This window comes from Aotus nancymaae, unplaced genomic scaffold (assembly GCF_030222135.1).
Source record: "Aotus nancymaae isolate 86718 unplaced genomic scaffold, 86718_ANA_hifiasm-v0.15.2.pri h1tg000029l, whole genome shotgun sequence".
NCBI lineage: Eukaryota > Metazoa > Chordata > Mammalia > Primates > Aotidae > Aotus > Aotus nancymaae.
The window spans coordinates 16398342-16410621 of record NW_026988442.1 but is presented as its reverse complement, the minus strand read 5'-3'; the positions used below and the strand labels follow the sequence as shown (position 1 = coordinate 16410621).

The window sequence follows — 12280 nt, the reverse complement described above, 5'->3', positions numbered from 1 at the left end:
CGCGTGACGGAAATGACGTTAGCCTCCCCCAGGCTCGCGGTAGAGTGTGAGGGAAGGGACAATATTGGGAGAACGGCGACATGGGCGCCAGGAGGCACTGTGGAGACCGAGGAGGTAGGGGAAGACCGAGGAGGTGGGGAAAACCGAGGCGTGAGCGTCCCCCAGTTGGCCACGGCTCCCCCTCGAGCAGCGGTGCAGGAGCGGCTCTACCTTTCCTGAGGCAGCCTTGCGACCTGCTCGCCTGCTGAGCCCAGACCTTGCTCCAGGGTATCCCCAAGCCGCCTCGCAGAATTTAGCCTGCTCGTTTTCTCCCCTAACCCTGCCAGTTCTGTAGGGACTTGTTCAAGATGTTAACTTTTCTGTAGTAACTAAACATGATTGCCCAGCACCCTCTTTTGGCACACGAGAGCCCTGAGACACCAAAAGAGGAAATGAGGGTTTTTAATTTAATTTTTTTTTTTTTTGAGTCAGAGTCTCGCTCTGTTGCCCAGGCTGGAGTGCAGTGGCGAAGTCTCAGCTCACTGCAACCTCCCCCTCCAGGGTTCAAGCGATTCTCCTGCCTCAGCCTCCCAAGTAGCTGGGGTTACAGGCAGGCGCCACCATGCCTGGCTAATTTTTGTATTTTTAGTAGAGACGGAGTTTCGCCATATTGGCCTGGCTGGTCTCGAACTCCTGACCTCAGGTGATCCACTCACTTCGGCTTTCCAAAGTGCTAAGATTACAGGCAGGAGCCACCGCGCCCGGCCCTTTTTATTGTTTTTAATTATTATTTTTTTGAGACAGGATTTCACTCTGTTGCCCATGCTAGTGTGCGGTGGCACAATCTAGGCTCACTGCAACCTCCACCACCTGGGCTCAAGCCATTCTCCATCTCCTGACCTCGTGAGCCACCCGCTTCAGCCCTGAAAGTGTTGGGATTACAGGCATAAGCCACTGCGCCTGGCCTTTTTTTTTTTTGAGACAAGAGTTTCACTTTGTTGCTCATGCTGGAGTGCAGTGGCAGTGTCTCCACTCACTACAACCTCTGCCTCCAGGGTTCAAGCAATTCTTGTGCTTCAGCCTCCCGAGTAGCTGGGATTACAGGCACCACCACCACGCCCGGCTCATTTTTTTGTGTGTTTTAGTAGAGACGGGGGTTTCACCACGTTGCCAAGGCTGGTCTCAAACTCCTGAGCTCAGGCAATCCGCCTATCTCAGCCTCCCAGAGTGCTAGGATTACAGGTGTAAGCCATTGCACCTGGCCTCTGGACAGTGGATTTATAGAGGCAAGTAACATGTCTAGAATCACTCACCTGGTACCTGGGTTTGTCTGACTCTAAATCTGTGCTCTTAACCATTAAACTTTAAATCTTAGAGTATCAATGGGTCAGAGCATCTTTTGCATACCTTTCAACATTCACCTGCAGTTCTTCACTTTTCGGGAACAATACAACCTCCTAGGGAGGCTGGGCGCCGTGGCTCAGGCCTGTAATCCCAGCACTTTGGAAGGCTGAGGTGGGTGGATCACTTGAGGTCAGGAGTTCAAGACCTGCCTGGCCAACATGGTTGAAAACCCCATCTCTACTAAAAATGCCAAAAAATTAGCTGGGTGTGGTGGTGGGTATCTGTAATCCCAACTTCTCAGGAGGCTCGAGACACGAGAATCATTTGAACCTAGGAGGTGGAGGTTGCATTGAGTCAAGATGGCGCCATTGCACTCCAGGCTGGGCAACAGAGCAAGACTCCATCTCAAAAAAAAAAAAGAGAGCCTCCTAGAGAGCTTTTTCAGAATACCATAGCTGATGTTTTCCACCCCAAACCCACTCTGACATTATTTTAGTAGATTAAATGGGGCTGGACCCCCAAGGTGAGACACACTGCAATCACATTACTGTCTGGAGCTGGTGGAAGGGCCACATACATTATATGGGTGCACACCTTTTGTCCTAAGTTTCCCATGGGTCTTGTTCTTTTCAGCCCTGCCTCTTTTCTGATCCAGTTTCCCTCCCATATGCAATGGTAAAGCTTAGCCAGTTGAAGGAAATAAAAATATTTTACCCCAAAATATGGCTCCCTAGTATAATGATTATTTTATTTTAGTTTTTGAGACAGGGTCTCACTCTGTTGCCCATGCTCAAATGCAGTGGCATGACAGAGCTCACTGCAGCTTGCTTTTTTTTTCTTTTTGAGACAGAGTTTTACTCTTGTTGCCCAGGCTGGAGTGCAATGGTATGATCTCAGCTCACCACAACCTCCACCTCCTGGGTTCAAGCAATTCTCCTGCCTCAGCCTCCTGAGTAGCTGGGATTACAGGCATGCGCCACCTGCCCAGCTAATTTTGTATTTTTAGTAGAGACGGGGTTTTCCCATGTTTGTCAGGCTTTTCTTGAACTCCTAACCTCAGGTGATCCACCCACCTCGGCCTCCCAAAGTGCTGGGATTACAGGCATGAGCCACCGAACCCGGCCTCACTGCAACTTTGATCTCCTGGGTTCAAATGATCTTCCCACCTCAGCCTTCCAAGAAGCTGAAGCTGCAGGCACAGGCATATGCCACCACACCTGGCTAAGTTTTTCCTTTTTTGGGAGAGTCTCACTCTGTCGCCCAAGCTGGAGTCCAGTGGCATGATCTCTGCTCACTGCAACCTCCATCTCCCAGGTTCAACCGGTTCTCTTGCCTCAGTCTCCCCAGTAGCTGGGATTACAGGCATGTGCCACTATGCCTGGCTAATGTTTGTATTTTTCAGTAAAGACGGGGTTTTGCCATCTTGTCCAGGCTGGTCTCAAATTCCTGACCTCAAGTGATCCACACGCCTCAGCCACCCAAAGTGCTGGGATTACAGGTGTGAGCCAGCATACCCTGCCTTTTTTTTTTTTCTGTAGGAACAGGGTCTCACTATGTTGCCCAGGCTGATCTTGAACTCCTGGGCTCAAGCAATCCTCCCACCTCGGCCTCCGAATTTGTTGAGATTACAGGCATGAGCCACTGTGCCTAACATAATATCTGAAATTGAAAACCTTTAGAGATCAAGGTGTTGGAAGAGACTTTTCCCCTGTCTACATAAAGATATGACTGACCCACCAAGGAGAAGAGTTCTTGTTCCTCTCCCAGTTATCTCACTTTCTATTGCAGAAGAGAACAGTGTAACCACACATGAATAGACCCTTTTTCAAGGTAATAACTGTCTCTAAGAATCATTTAAATTCCAAAGATAACTATTTACAATTTCTGATCCCCATCCAGTCATTCTTCCTAGTCATCTTTTGTTGTCCCTCAGTAAAATTCCTCTGCTCCCCCTTCCATAACCTATTCTACCAGGATCCAAGCCCCCATTCTTTCTGTAACCTCAAGATGGTAGAGAAGCATCTGTACCTGGCTGGGCATGTTGGCTCATGCCTGTAATCCCAGCACTTTTGGAGGCCAAGGTGGGAGGATCACCTGAGACCAGCCTGGCTAACATGGTGAAACCCTGTTTCTACTAAAATTCAAAAAATTAGCCGGGTGTGGTGGTGCATGCCTGTAATCCCAGCTACTCAGGAGGCTGAGGCAGGAGAATTGCTTGAACCTGGGAGACAGAAGTTGCAGTGATCCAAGATTGCACCATTGCACTCCAGCTTGGGCCAAAAAAAAAAAAACAAGCTTCTGCACCTTATTGGGGAGCTGGGTCTTCATTCTGAAGACTCCTGGGTATACACATTAAATAAAATTTGTATGCCTTTTCTCCTGTTAATCAATCTGCCTCATGTCAGATTTCAGGGAAACTTCAGGGGGCTAAGAGCTTCCAAACTCACTTGTTTGGAAATATACCATTGTTATAAAACCTTTTTTACAGACTCCCTGCTGGCATGTAGTTCAGAAGACAAACTGGTGAATCTGTCAAAGAATGTTGGAAGAATGACTAGCCCTGGCCTACATAAAGGTAAATTTTCACTCTGCCAGGTCTCCTCCTGGTGAAGATGTACAATGGGGAACCTGATCTGGAGGAATTAGGGAAGGCTAAACTCTGAAGGAAGAAATTAGAAGGAGAAGAGGGAGGTGAAGGTGGGAGAGAACCTTTAGGGAAATGAAACCGTGTGGGCTAATGGTAAGGAATGAAGCCACCAGAGGGGAAGGACGCAAGAATCATACTGAAGAGTTTGCTTCTTATCCCAGGGGCAGGGGAAGCCATCAGGTTTGCATCTTAGAAGGATCATGCTCACTGCTATTTGGGGGACTGGATCAGAATGGAGGACTAGTTAAAAGGCTATTGAAGTCATTTAGGTGAGAGTTGGTGAGGGCATTGAAGATGGATGAAACTAGATTCAAAAGTCTTTTTTAAATTAAACATGTTATTTATCTATCTATTAATTTATTTATTTTGGAGACAGAGTCTTGCTCTGTTGCCCAGGCTGTAGTGCAGTGGCTCCATCTCAGCTCACTACAGCCTTTGCCTCCCAAGTGATTCTCGTGCCTCAGCCTCCGGAGTAGCTGGGATTACAGGCATGCACCACCATACCTGGCTAATTTTTTGTATTTTAGTAGAGATGGGGTTTCACTGTGTTGCCCAGGGTGGTCTTGAATTATTGAGCTCAGGCAGTCTGCCTACCTCAGCCTCCCAAAGTGCTGGGATTACAGGCATGAGCTATCATGACTGGCCAAAGTAATTTTTCTTTTTTTTGAGACAGAGTTTTACTCCTTTTGTCCAAGCTGGAGTGCAATGGCACGATCTCGGCTCACCGCAACCTCTGCCTCCCAGGTTCAAGTGATTCTCCCAACTCAGCCTCCCGAGTAGCTGGGATTATAGGCCATGCACCACCACATTCAGCTAATTTTGTATTTTTAGTAGAGTTGGAGTTTCTCCATGTTGGTCAGGCTGGTCTTGAACTTCTGACCTCAGGTGATCCGCCTGCCTCGGCCTCCCAAAGTGCTGGGATTACAGGAGTGAGCCACTGTGCCCAGCAAATTAAATTTTTTTTTTTGAGATGATGTCTCTCTCTCTTGCCAGGCTGGAGTGCAATGGTGTGATCTCAGCTCACTGCAACCTCTGTCTCCCAGGTTCAAACGATTCCCCTGCCTCAGCCTCCCGAGTTGCTGGGATTACAGGCACGTGCCACCACGCCCAGTTTATTTTTGTATTTTTAGTAGAGATGGGTTTTCACCATGTTGCCCAGGATGGTCTCGATCTCCTGACCTCGTGATCTGCCTGCCTCGGCCTCCCAAAGTGCTGGGATTACAGATGTGAGCCACCGTGCCCAGCCAGGAATTAAAAATATTTTTAAGGGCCTGGCTTGGTGGGTTCACACCTATAATCCCAGCACTTTGGGAGGCTGAGGCAGGAGGATCACTTGAGCCCAGGGTTTCAAGACTAGTCTGGGCAACACAGGGAAACTCCATCTCTACAAAACAAACAAACAAACAAAAATTAGCCAGGCATGGCGGTGCACACCTGTTGTCTCATCTATTCAGAAGGCTGAGATGGGAGGCTTGCTTAAGCTCAGGAGATCGAGGCTGCAGGTGAGCTGTGATCATCGCACCACTGCAGTCCAGCCTGGGTGACAGAGTGAGAAACCCTGTCTCAAGATAAAATAAAATAAAAAATTGTTGTTTTAAATTTTAGTAAAATATATTTAACAAAGCTTATTATTTCACCAGTTATTAAGTATATAGTTGGCTGGGCACGGTGGCTCATGCCTGTAATCCCAGCTACTTGGGAGGCTGAGGCAGGAGAATTGCCTGAACCCAGGAGGCAGAGGTTGCGGTGAGCTGAGATTGTGCCATTGCACTCCAGTCTGGGCAACAAGAGCAAGACTCCATCTCAAAAAAAAAAAAAAAAAGAAGAAGTATATAGTTGAATGGCATTAAGTGGATTCCCTTTGTTGTGCAGCCTTCACCACCATCCATTTTCAGAACTTTGTCATCTTGTAAAACTGAAACTCTGTACGTATTGAAAAATAACTCCTTATTCTTCCATTTCCCCAGTCTCTGGAAACTAGTTCCATTCTACTTTCTCTGGAGGAATTTGAGTATTCTAATGAATACCTCATAAGTACAGTATTTGTCCTTTTGTCACTGGTTTGCTTCAGTTAGCATTACGTCCTCAAGTTTCACCCATGTTGTGGCATGTGGTAGACTTTTCTTCCTTTTAAAAGCTGTTGTATGTACATACATTTTGCCTACCCACTGATAGACAGTTGGGTTGCTTACACTTTGACTATTCTGAATAATGCTTCTACAGATGTGGAGTGTACAAGTACCTGTTCGTATCTCTGCTTTATTTCTCAGAAGAGGAATATTCTCAGAAGTGAAATCGCTAGATAATATTGTAATCCAATTTTTAATTTTTGAGGAACTGTTGTTTTCCACAGCAGTTGCAGCATTTTGCATTTCCACCAGCAGTGCACAAGGGTTCTGAGATTTTTTTTTTTTGAGACCCGTCTTTGCTTCCCAAAGTGCTGGGATTACAGGGGTGAGTCACCACGCCCAGACTTTTTTTTTTTTTTTTTTTGAGTCGGAGTTTCGCTTTTGTTACCCAGGCTGGAGTGCAATGGCACGATCTCGGCTCACCACAACCTCCACCTCCTGGGTTCAAGCAATTCTCCTGCCTCAGCCTCCCGAGTAGCTGGGACTACAGGTGCACGCCACCATGCCCAGATAATTTTTTTTGTATTTTTAGTAGAGACGGGGTTTCACCATGTTGACCAGGATGGCCTCGATCTCTTGACCTCATGATCCACCCGCCTCGGCCTCCCAAAGTGCTGGGATTATAGGTGTGAGCCACCGCGCCCGGCCCTTTTTTTTTTTTTTTTTTTTTTTTTGAGACAGAGTCTTGCTCTGTCACCCAGGCTAGAGTGCAGTACAGTGGCGTGATCTTGGCCCACTGCAACCTCCGCCTCCCAGGTTCAAGCGATTCTACTGCCTCAGCCTCCTGAGTAGCTGGGATTATAGGCCTGCGTCACCATGCCCAGCTAATTTTGTATTTTTAATAGAGATGGGGTGTCGCCATGTTGCTCAGGCTAGTTTCGAACTCCCAACCTCAGGTAATCCACCCGCCTTGGCCTTCCAAAGTGCTGGGATTACAGATGTGAGCCACTGCTTCCGGCCCAGAGATAAATTTTTTTTTTCTGTTGTTAATAATCATCCTACTAGGTGCAAAGTAGTATTTTTTTGTGGTTTTGATTTGTACTTCCATAATGATTAGTAATGGTTGAGCATTTCATTAGGCACTATTTTTTTCATCTCCCCTTCCTCCCCGCCCCTCCCCTCCCCTCCCTTTCCCTTCCCTTCTTCTTTCTTCTGAGACAGGGTCTCCCTGTCTCACCCAGACTGGAGTGCAGTGGTGCCACCTCCCAGGTTTAAGCGATTCTTCTCAGCCTCCTGAGTAGCTGGGATTACAGGTGCCTGCCACCACACCCAGCTAATTTTGGTATTTTTAGTAGAGATGGACTTTCACCATGTTGACCAGGCTGCTCTCCAATTCCTGACCTCAAGTGATCTGCCCGCCTCAGCCTCCCAAAGTGCTGGGATTACAGGCATGAGCCACCACGCCCAACTCTAGGTCATGTTTATATTACATTGTGAAGCTCTCACCAGGAGTCATTATATTTGCATGGGATTGGGAGAGGTCACAGAAAGTTCTAGTTGGAAGGGTCCTCAAATCCTGCAGTGTAGCCCAAGGTCATACAGCAAGTTAGAAGTTCAACAGGCATCTGAAACCTGATCCCTGTTCCTCCTCTTTCTAGGAGCAGCCAAAGCTAAGCTGGCAGCCAGAGTGGAAGCCCTTGCCTAGAAGGTATTTATGGGACTCAAACTTGTTCTCTTTTTGCTTTCACCCAAGGCTTTCCTTATCTGAGGAAGCAGGGATCTGGCTGAATCTCAGTGAATCCATCTGGTTAAAATAAACATCTTGGGTGGTCTGAGATAGAAAAGAACTTGATGAAGGGTCAGATTTGGAAGTGGGAGAGACAGATTTGGAAGTAGGACAAATTTTGTCTTTGTGAGTCTGTAGCTTTTTAGCACTAGTTGAACACATGAGCTCAGCCTTAAAGCTATTTCCTTGCAGCTGAATGCCTCGATAGCACTGCCAGCTGCTTGTAGTGGGCTTTGGAGAGGAAGGTATGTTCTGAGGGGTAACTGGCCCCTCTCAGGCACTGATGGATCACAGGTATCAGAAATCCTGGGGGGAACCACCAGTCATGGAAAGGGCGTCTGTTGTTGAAATGGAGGTCTGAGATTGCATCCTGGTCTTTTTTTTTTCGCCTACAATAAATGTCATACTAGCACTTAATGAGCCCTTGCTAGGTACCAGTTACTTTGCTAAATGTTTCACATTCGTTTTGTTTTGTTTTTGAGATGGAGTCTCACTCTGTCACCCAGACTGGAGTGCAGTGGTACGATCTTGACTCACTGCAGCCTCCACCTCCTGGCTTCAAGCAATTCTCCTGTCTCAGCCTCCCTAGTTGCTGGAACTACTACCTCACTTAGCACCCGCCACCTCACTTAGCTAATTTTTGTATTTTTAGTAGAGACGGGGATTTTGCTATGCCAGGCTGGTCTAAAACTCCAGACCTTGGGTGATCCACCCGCCTCAGCCTCCCAAAGCGCTGGGATTACAGGCATGAGCCACCATGCCCAGTACATTCATTTTCATCCAAAACATGGTTGGGCTTTTAACCATTATACTAAACTCTTCCCTTTTTATACCTTTACTTGCAGTTTCTCTACACTGAGCATGGATTACTTCGGTAATTAAAATGGGGTTAATTACCGAAGTAATTAATCCTCTCCAAAGTTACACTAGACCATCAAGTTACCATAGCCTCTCCGAAGCAAAGTCAGATGGCCCAGAGACCCTTCTGGTAACTTTGAAAGACAAAGAGTTGCGACTTTCCTAGCCCACCAGTTTCCTGGGGATAAGTCCTGATAATGATGAAGGTCTCTGGAGCAAGAGCATCAGAATCTCCTGTGGCAGGAATGCAGATTCCTACCCAGGCTGTTCTGGGCATGAGGTCTGCGAATATGCATTTTTGTAAGCTTTCCTGATGATATTGATGCATATTTAGGCTTGAGAATCACTTTTCTGGGTAATTAGGGCCAATTCTGCCACTTAAAAGCTGTATGGTATGGGGTGAGTTGTTTTACGGGTTGTTTTTCCCTCAGCTGTGTGCTGAGCAAGGATGGATAGTAACATATAGATTACCCTATTTCATCCTCCCAAGAGGTGAGTGTTACTATTCCCATTTTATTGATGATGAAAACTGAAGCTTGGAGTAGTGAACTGACTTGCCTATGGTCATGACAGCTATTCAGTGACAGACCAGGAATTTGAACCCAGGCTTGGGTTATAGAGAAATGCCTTTGAAATCAGTAACACTGACAGCAGAGATGGTTATTTCTGCATCCTTCTTGAGTGCCAGACCTTATCCTCTGCAGCTCTAGTGCCTAAAATAATAAGGATATAGCCATACAAGACAGACCTGGCCTCTGCCCTGTGGGAGTCTTCATGTACCAGCTTTCCAGCTAGACTGTATTTTTAAAATCCGGAGTCCTGAGTCTTACCCCAGAATGATGCTTATTCATAGGGCTGAGTTGGGGCCAAAAAAAAAAAGGTTTCCCAGTGGTTCTAAGCCTGGGGGCCATGGAGAAACTACCATTGGAAAACAGCAGAAAGGGGCCGGTCATGGTGGCTCACGCCTGTAATCCCAGCACTTTGGGAGGCTGAGGCCTGTGGATCACGAGGTCAAGAGATTGAGACCATCCTGGCCAACATGGTGAAACCCCATCTCTACTGAAAATACAAAAATTAGCTGGGTGTAGTGGTGCATGCCTTTAGTCCCAACTACTTGGGAGGCTGAGGCAGGTGAATTGCTTGAACTCAGGAGGCGGAGGTTGCAGTGAGCCGGGATTGCACTACTGCACTCCAGCCTGGCGGCAGAGCAAGACTCTGTCTCAAAAAAAAAAACAGCGGAAAGGAGGAGGACTTCCCTGACGACCGGTCTAGAGGATGGCATGCCCCCTCCCCACCAATCACTACCACTACCTTTATTTTTTTTGAGATGGAGTCTCGCTCTGTGGGCCAGGCTGGAGTGCAGTGGCAATCTCTTATATCCAGGGCAACAGAGTGAGACTCCGTCTCCAAAAAAAAAAAAAAAGAACAAGGGTATAGAGAGGTAGTCAGGCAATACACAGCCAGCCCAAAGAGACAGCAGGTATTCATGACCAGAGGCTGATGCATTTAAAAGCTGTTTCCTGAATGAGGCAAGAAAGGTAGATGTCCTTAGATCATGTTCCCAGCTTCAGAGGGGCCCTAGCCACATTATCCCAAAGTTCGCTTTCATTATCTAAAGTGCTTGCTCACTCCAGGGCTCAGTGGAAGCTTGATGCAGAAGACACTTTTTGTTTCAGTTCTTTGAAAAGTATTTGTCAGAAGCCATCTCTCCCTAGGGGATTGAACAATCCAAATTACTTCCCCTTTTCGGGGAATATTAGTATTTTCTAGATGTAAATTGCATTTTTTTTTTGAGACGGAGCCTCACTCTGTCGCCTAGGCTCATGTGTAGTGGTGCGATCTTGGTTCACTGCAACCTCCACCTCTGGGGTCCAAGCGATTCTCCTGCCTCAACCCTGAGTAGCTGGGATTACAGGGGTGTGCCACCACACCCCGCTAATTTTTGCATTTTTGGTAGACAGGGTTTCACCATGTTTGCCAGGTTGGTCTCAAACTCCTGACCTCAAACGTGATCCGCTCGCCTTGGCCTCCCACAGTGCTGGGATTACAAGCATGAGCTACTACGCTCGGCTGATGTGAATTGAGTATTAAATTTACTTTGAAAAGCCTTAACAGCATGTGCCTATTTTGCTGAGCCCCAGGGCCAAGTGTGCAGTTTGAGATACTGAGAGAGAAGTGGGGGAAAATCAGGACCTTGGGTGAATGGCTAAGAGAACTGAGGCCTTTAATCTGGGAAACTTGAGTGGGGAGGCTCTCCAAATTCCTAAAGGAGAGTGACCTGCAGGAGAGATAAGACGTCCTCCATCCAGGTGACTGGGATGAAATCACCAAGATTTCGTTCATAGAAGAAACTTCTTGTGCTTAGCCCATAGCACAGTTCTAGACAGCTAGATGATACAACATTACTGGCCACTATATAAGTGCCCACTATATTATTAGTTCAGGTAGGTTCTGAGCAGACCTGAGTGACCCTGAAGCAAAATAGATTTGAATTTGAATTCTAGCTCCATATTTATATGGGCCATGAGTTCAGGCAAGTATCTTAATACCTATTCATTTTTTTTTTGAGACAAGGTTTCATCATGTTGGCCAGGCTGGTCTTGAATTCCTGACCTTGGGTAATCCGCCTGCCTCCGCCTCCCAAAGTGCTGGGATTACAGGTGTGAGCCACCACGGTGCCTGGCCCCTTTAAAAAAAAAAAAAGAGATGGGGTCTCATTCTGTCACCCAGGTTGGAGTGCAGTGGCCCAATCACAGCTCACCACAGCCTCAAACTCCTGGACTTAAGTGATCCTCCAGCCTTAGCCTTGAAGTAGCTGGGATTACAGGCACAAGCCACAGCCCACTCAGTTTCTTTACCTAGGGCATCTCACTTTCATGTGTGTGTATACAAAAATTAAGAGATTGGGGCTGGGCATGGTGGCTCATGCCTGTAATCCTAGCACTTTGGGAGGCCGAGGCAGGCAGATCACAAAGTCAGGACATCGAGACCATCCTGGCCAACATCGTGAAACCTCGTCTCTGTTAAAAAATACAAAAAATTAGTTGGGCATAGTGGTACATGCTTGTAGTTCCAGCTACTTGGGAGGCTGAGGCAGGGGAATCGCTTGAACCTGGGAGACAGAGGTTGCAGTGAGCCGAGACTGTGCCACTGCACTCCAGCCTGGTGACAGAGTGAGACTCTGCCTAAAAAAAGAAAAGAGAAAAAAAACACCAAAAAAAGAGATTGAATATAGCACAGACCCAGGCACACTCAGCCAAACTTGGTTTCCCACTGTTGCAGACCTTGGTTTTTGAAGTTTGGTCTGCAGTTAGTGTATTGTCATTTCAGTATGGCAGAAATGTATTAACAGCTAGTTTAAGCAAAAAGGGGAATTTACTAGCTTACATAATAGGGAAGTCTAGAGGTGGTCCTGGTTTCAGACATGATTGGAGCTACCATCTCATAGCTGCTTCTCTGTGCTGGGTTCACACTGCAGTCATGTTCTTTCCTCACTGAGAGAGGGTGAGGACAGAGTTGCCAGTTCCTCAAGGTTACATTCTCGCCACTTAGCAACTCCAAAGCTTAACTGTTGATCCCAGGGAAGACTGGCCTAGT

The 12280-nt window shown here is 47.0% G+C and overlaps 1 long non-coding RNA gene across 4 annotated transcripts in view; it reads left to right on the top strand.

The window, feature by feature from the left end:
* The first annotated feature begins 29 nt into the window (after positions 1-29).
* Positions 30-12280, top strand: part of LOC135276966 (uncharacterized) — a 98445-nt gene continuing 86194 nt past the window's right edge. For all 4 annotated transcript variants that reach the window (XR_010344538.1, XR_010344537.1, XR_010344536.1 and 1 more), the window contains exons 1-3: positions 30-114; positions 3812-3898; positions 7698-7747. This is a non-coding gene — a long non-coding RNA (uncharacterized LOC135276966). The remainder of the gene's footprint in view (positions 115-3811; positions 3899-7697; positions 7748-12280) is intronic.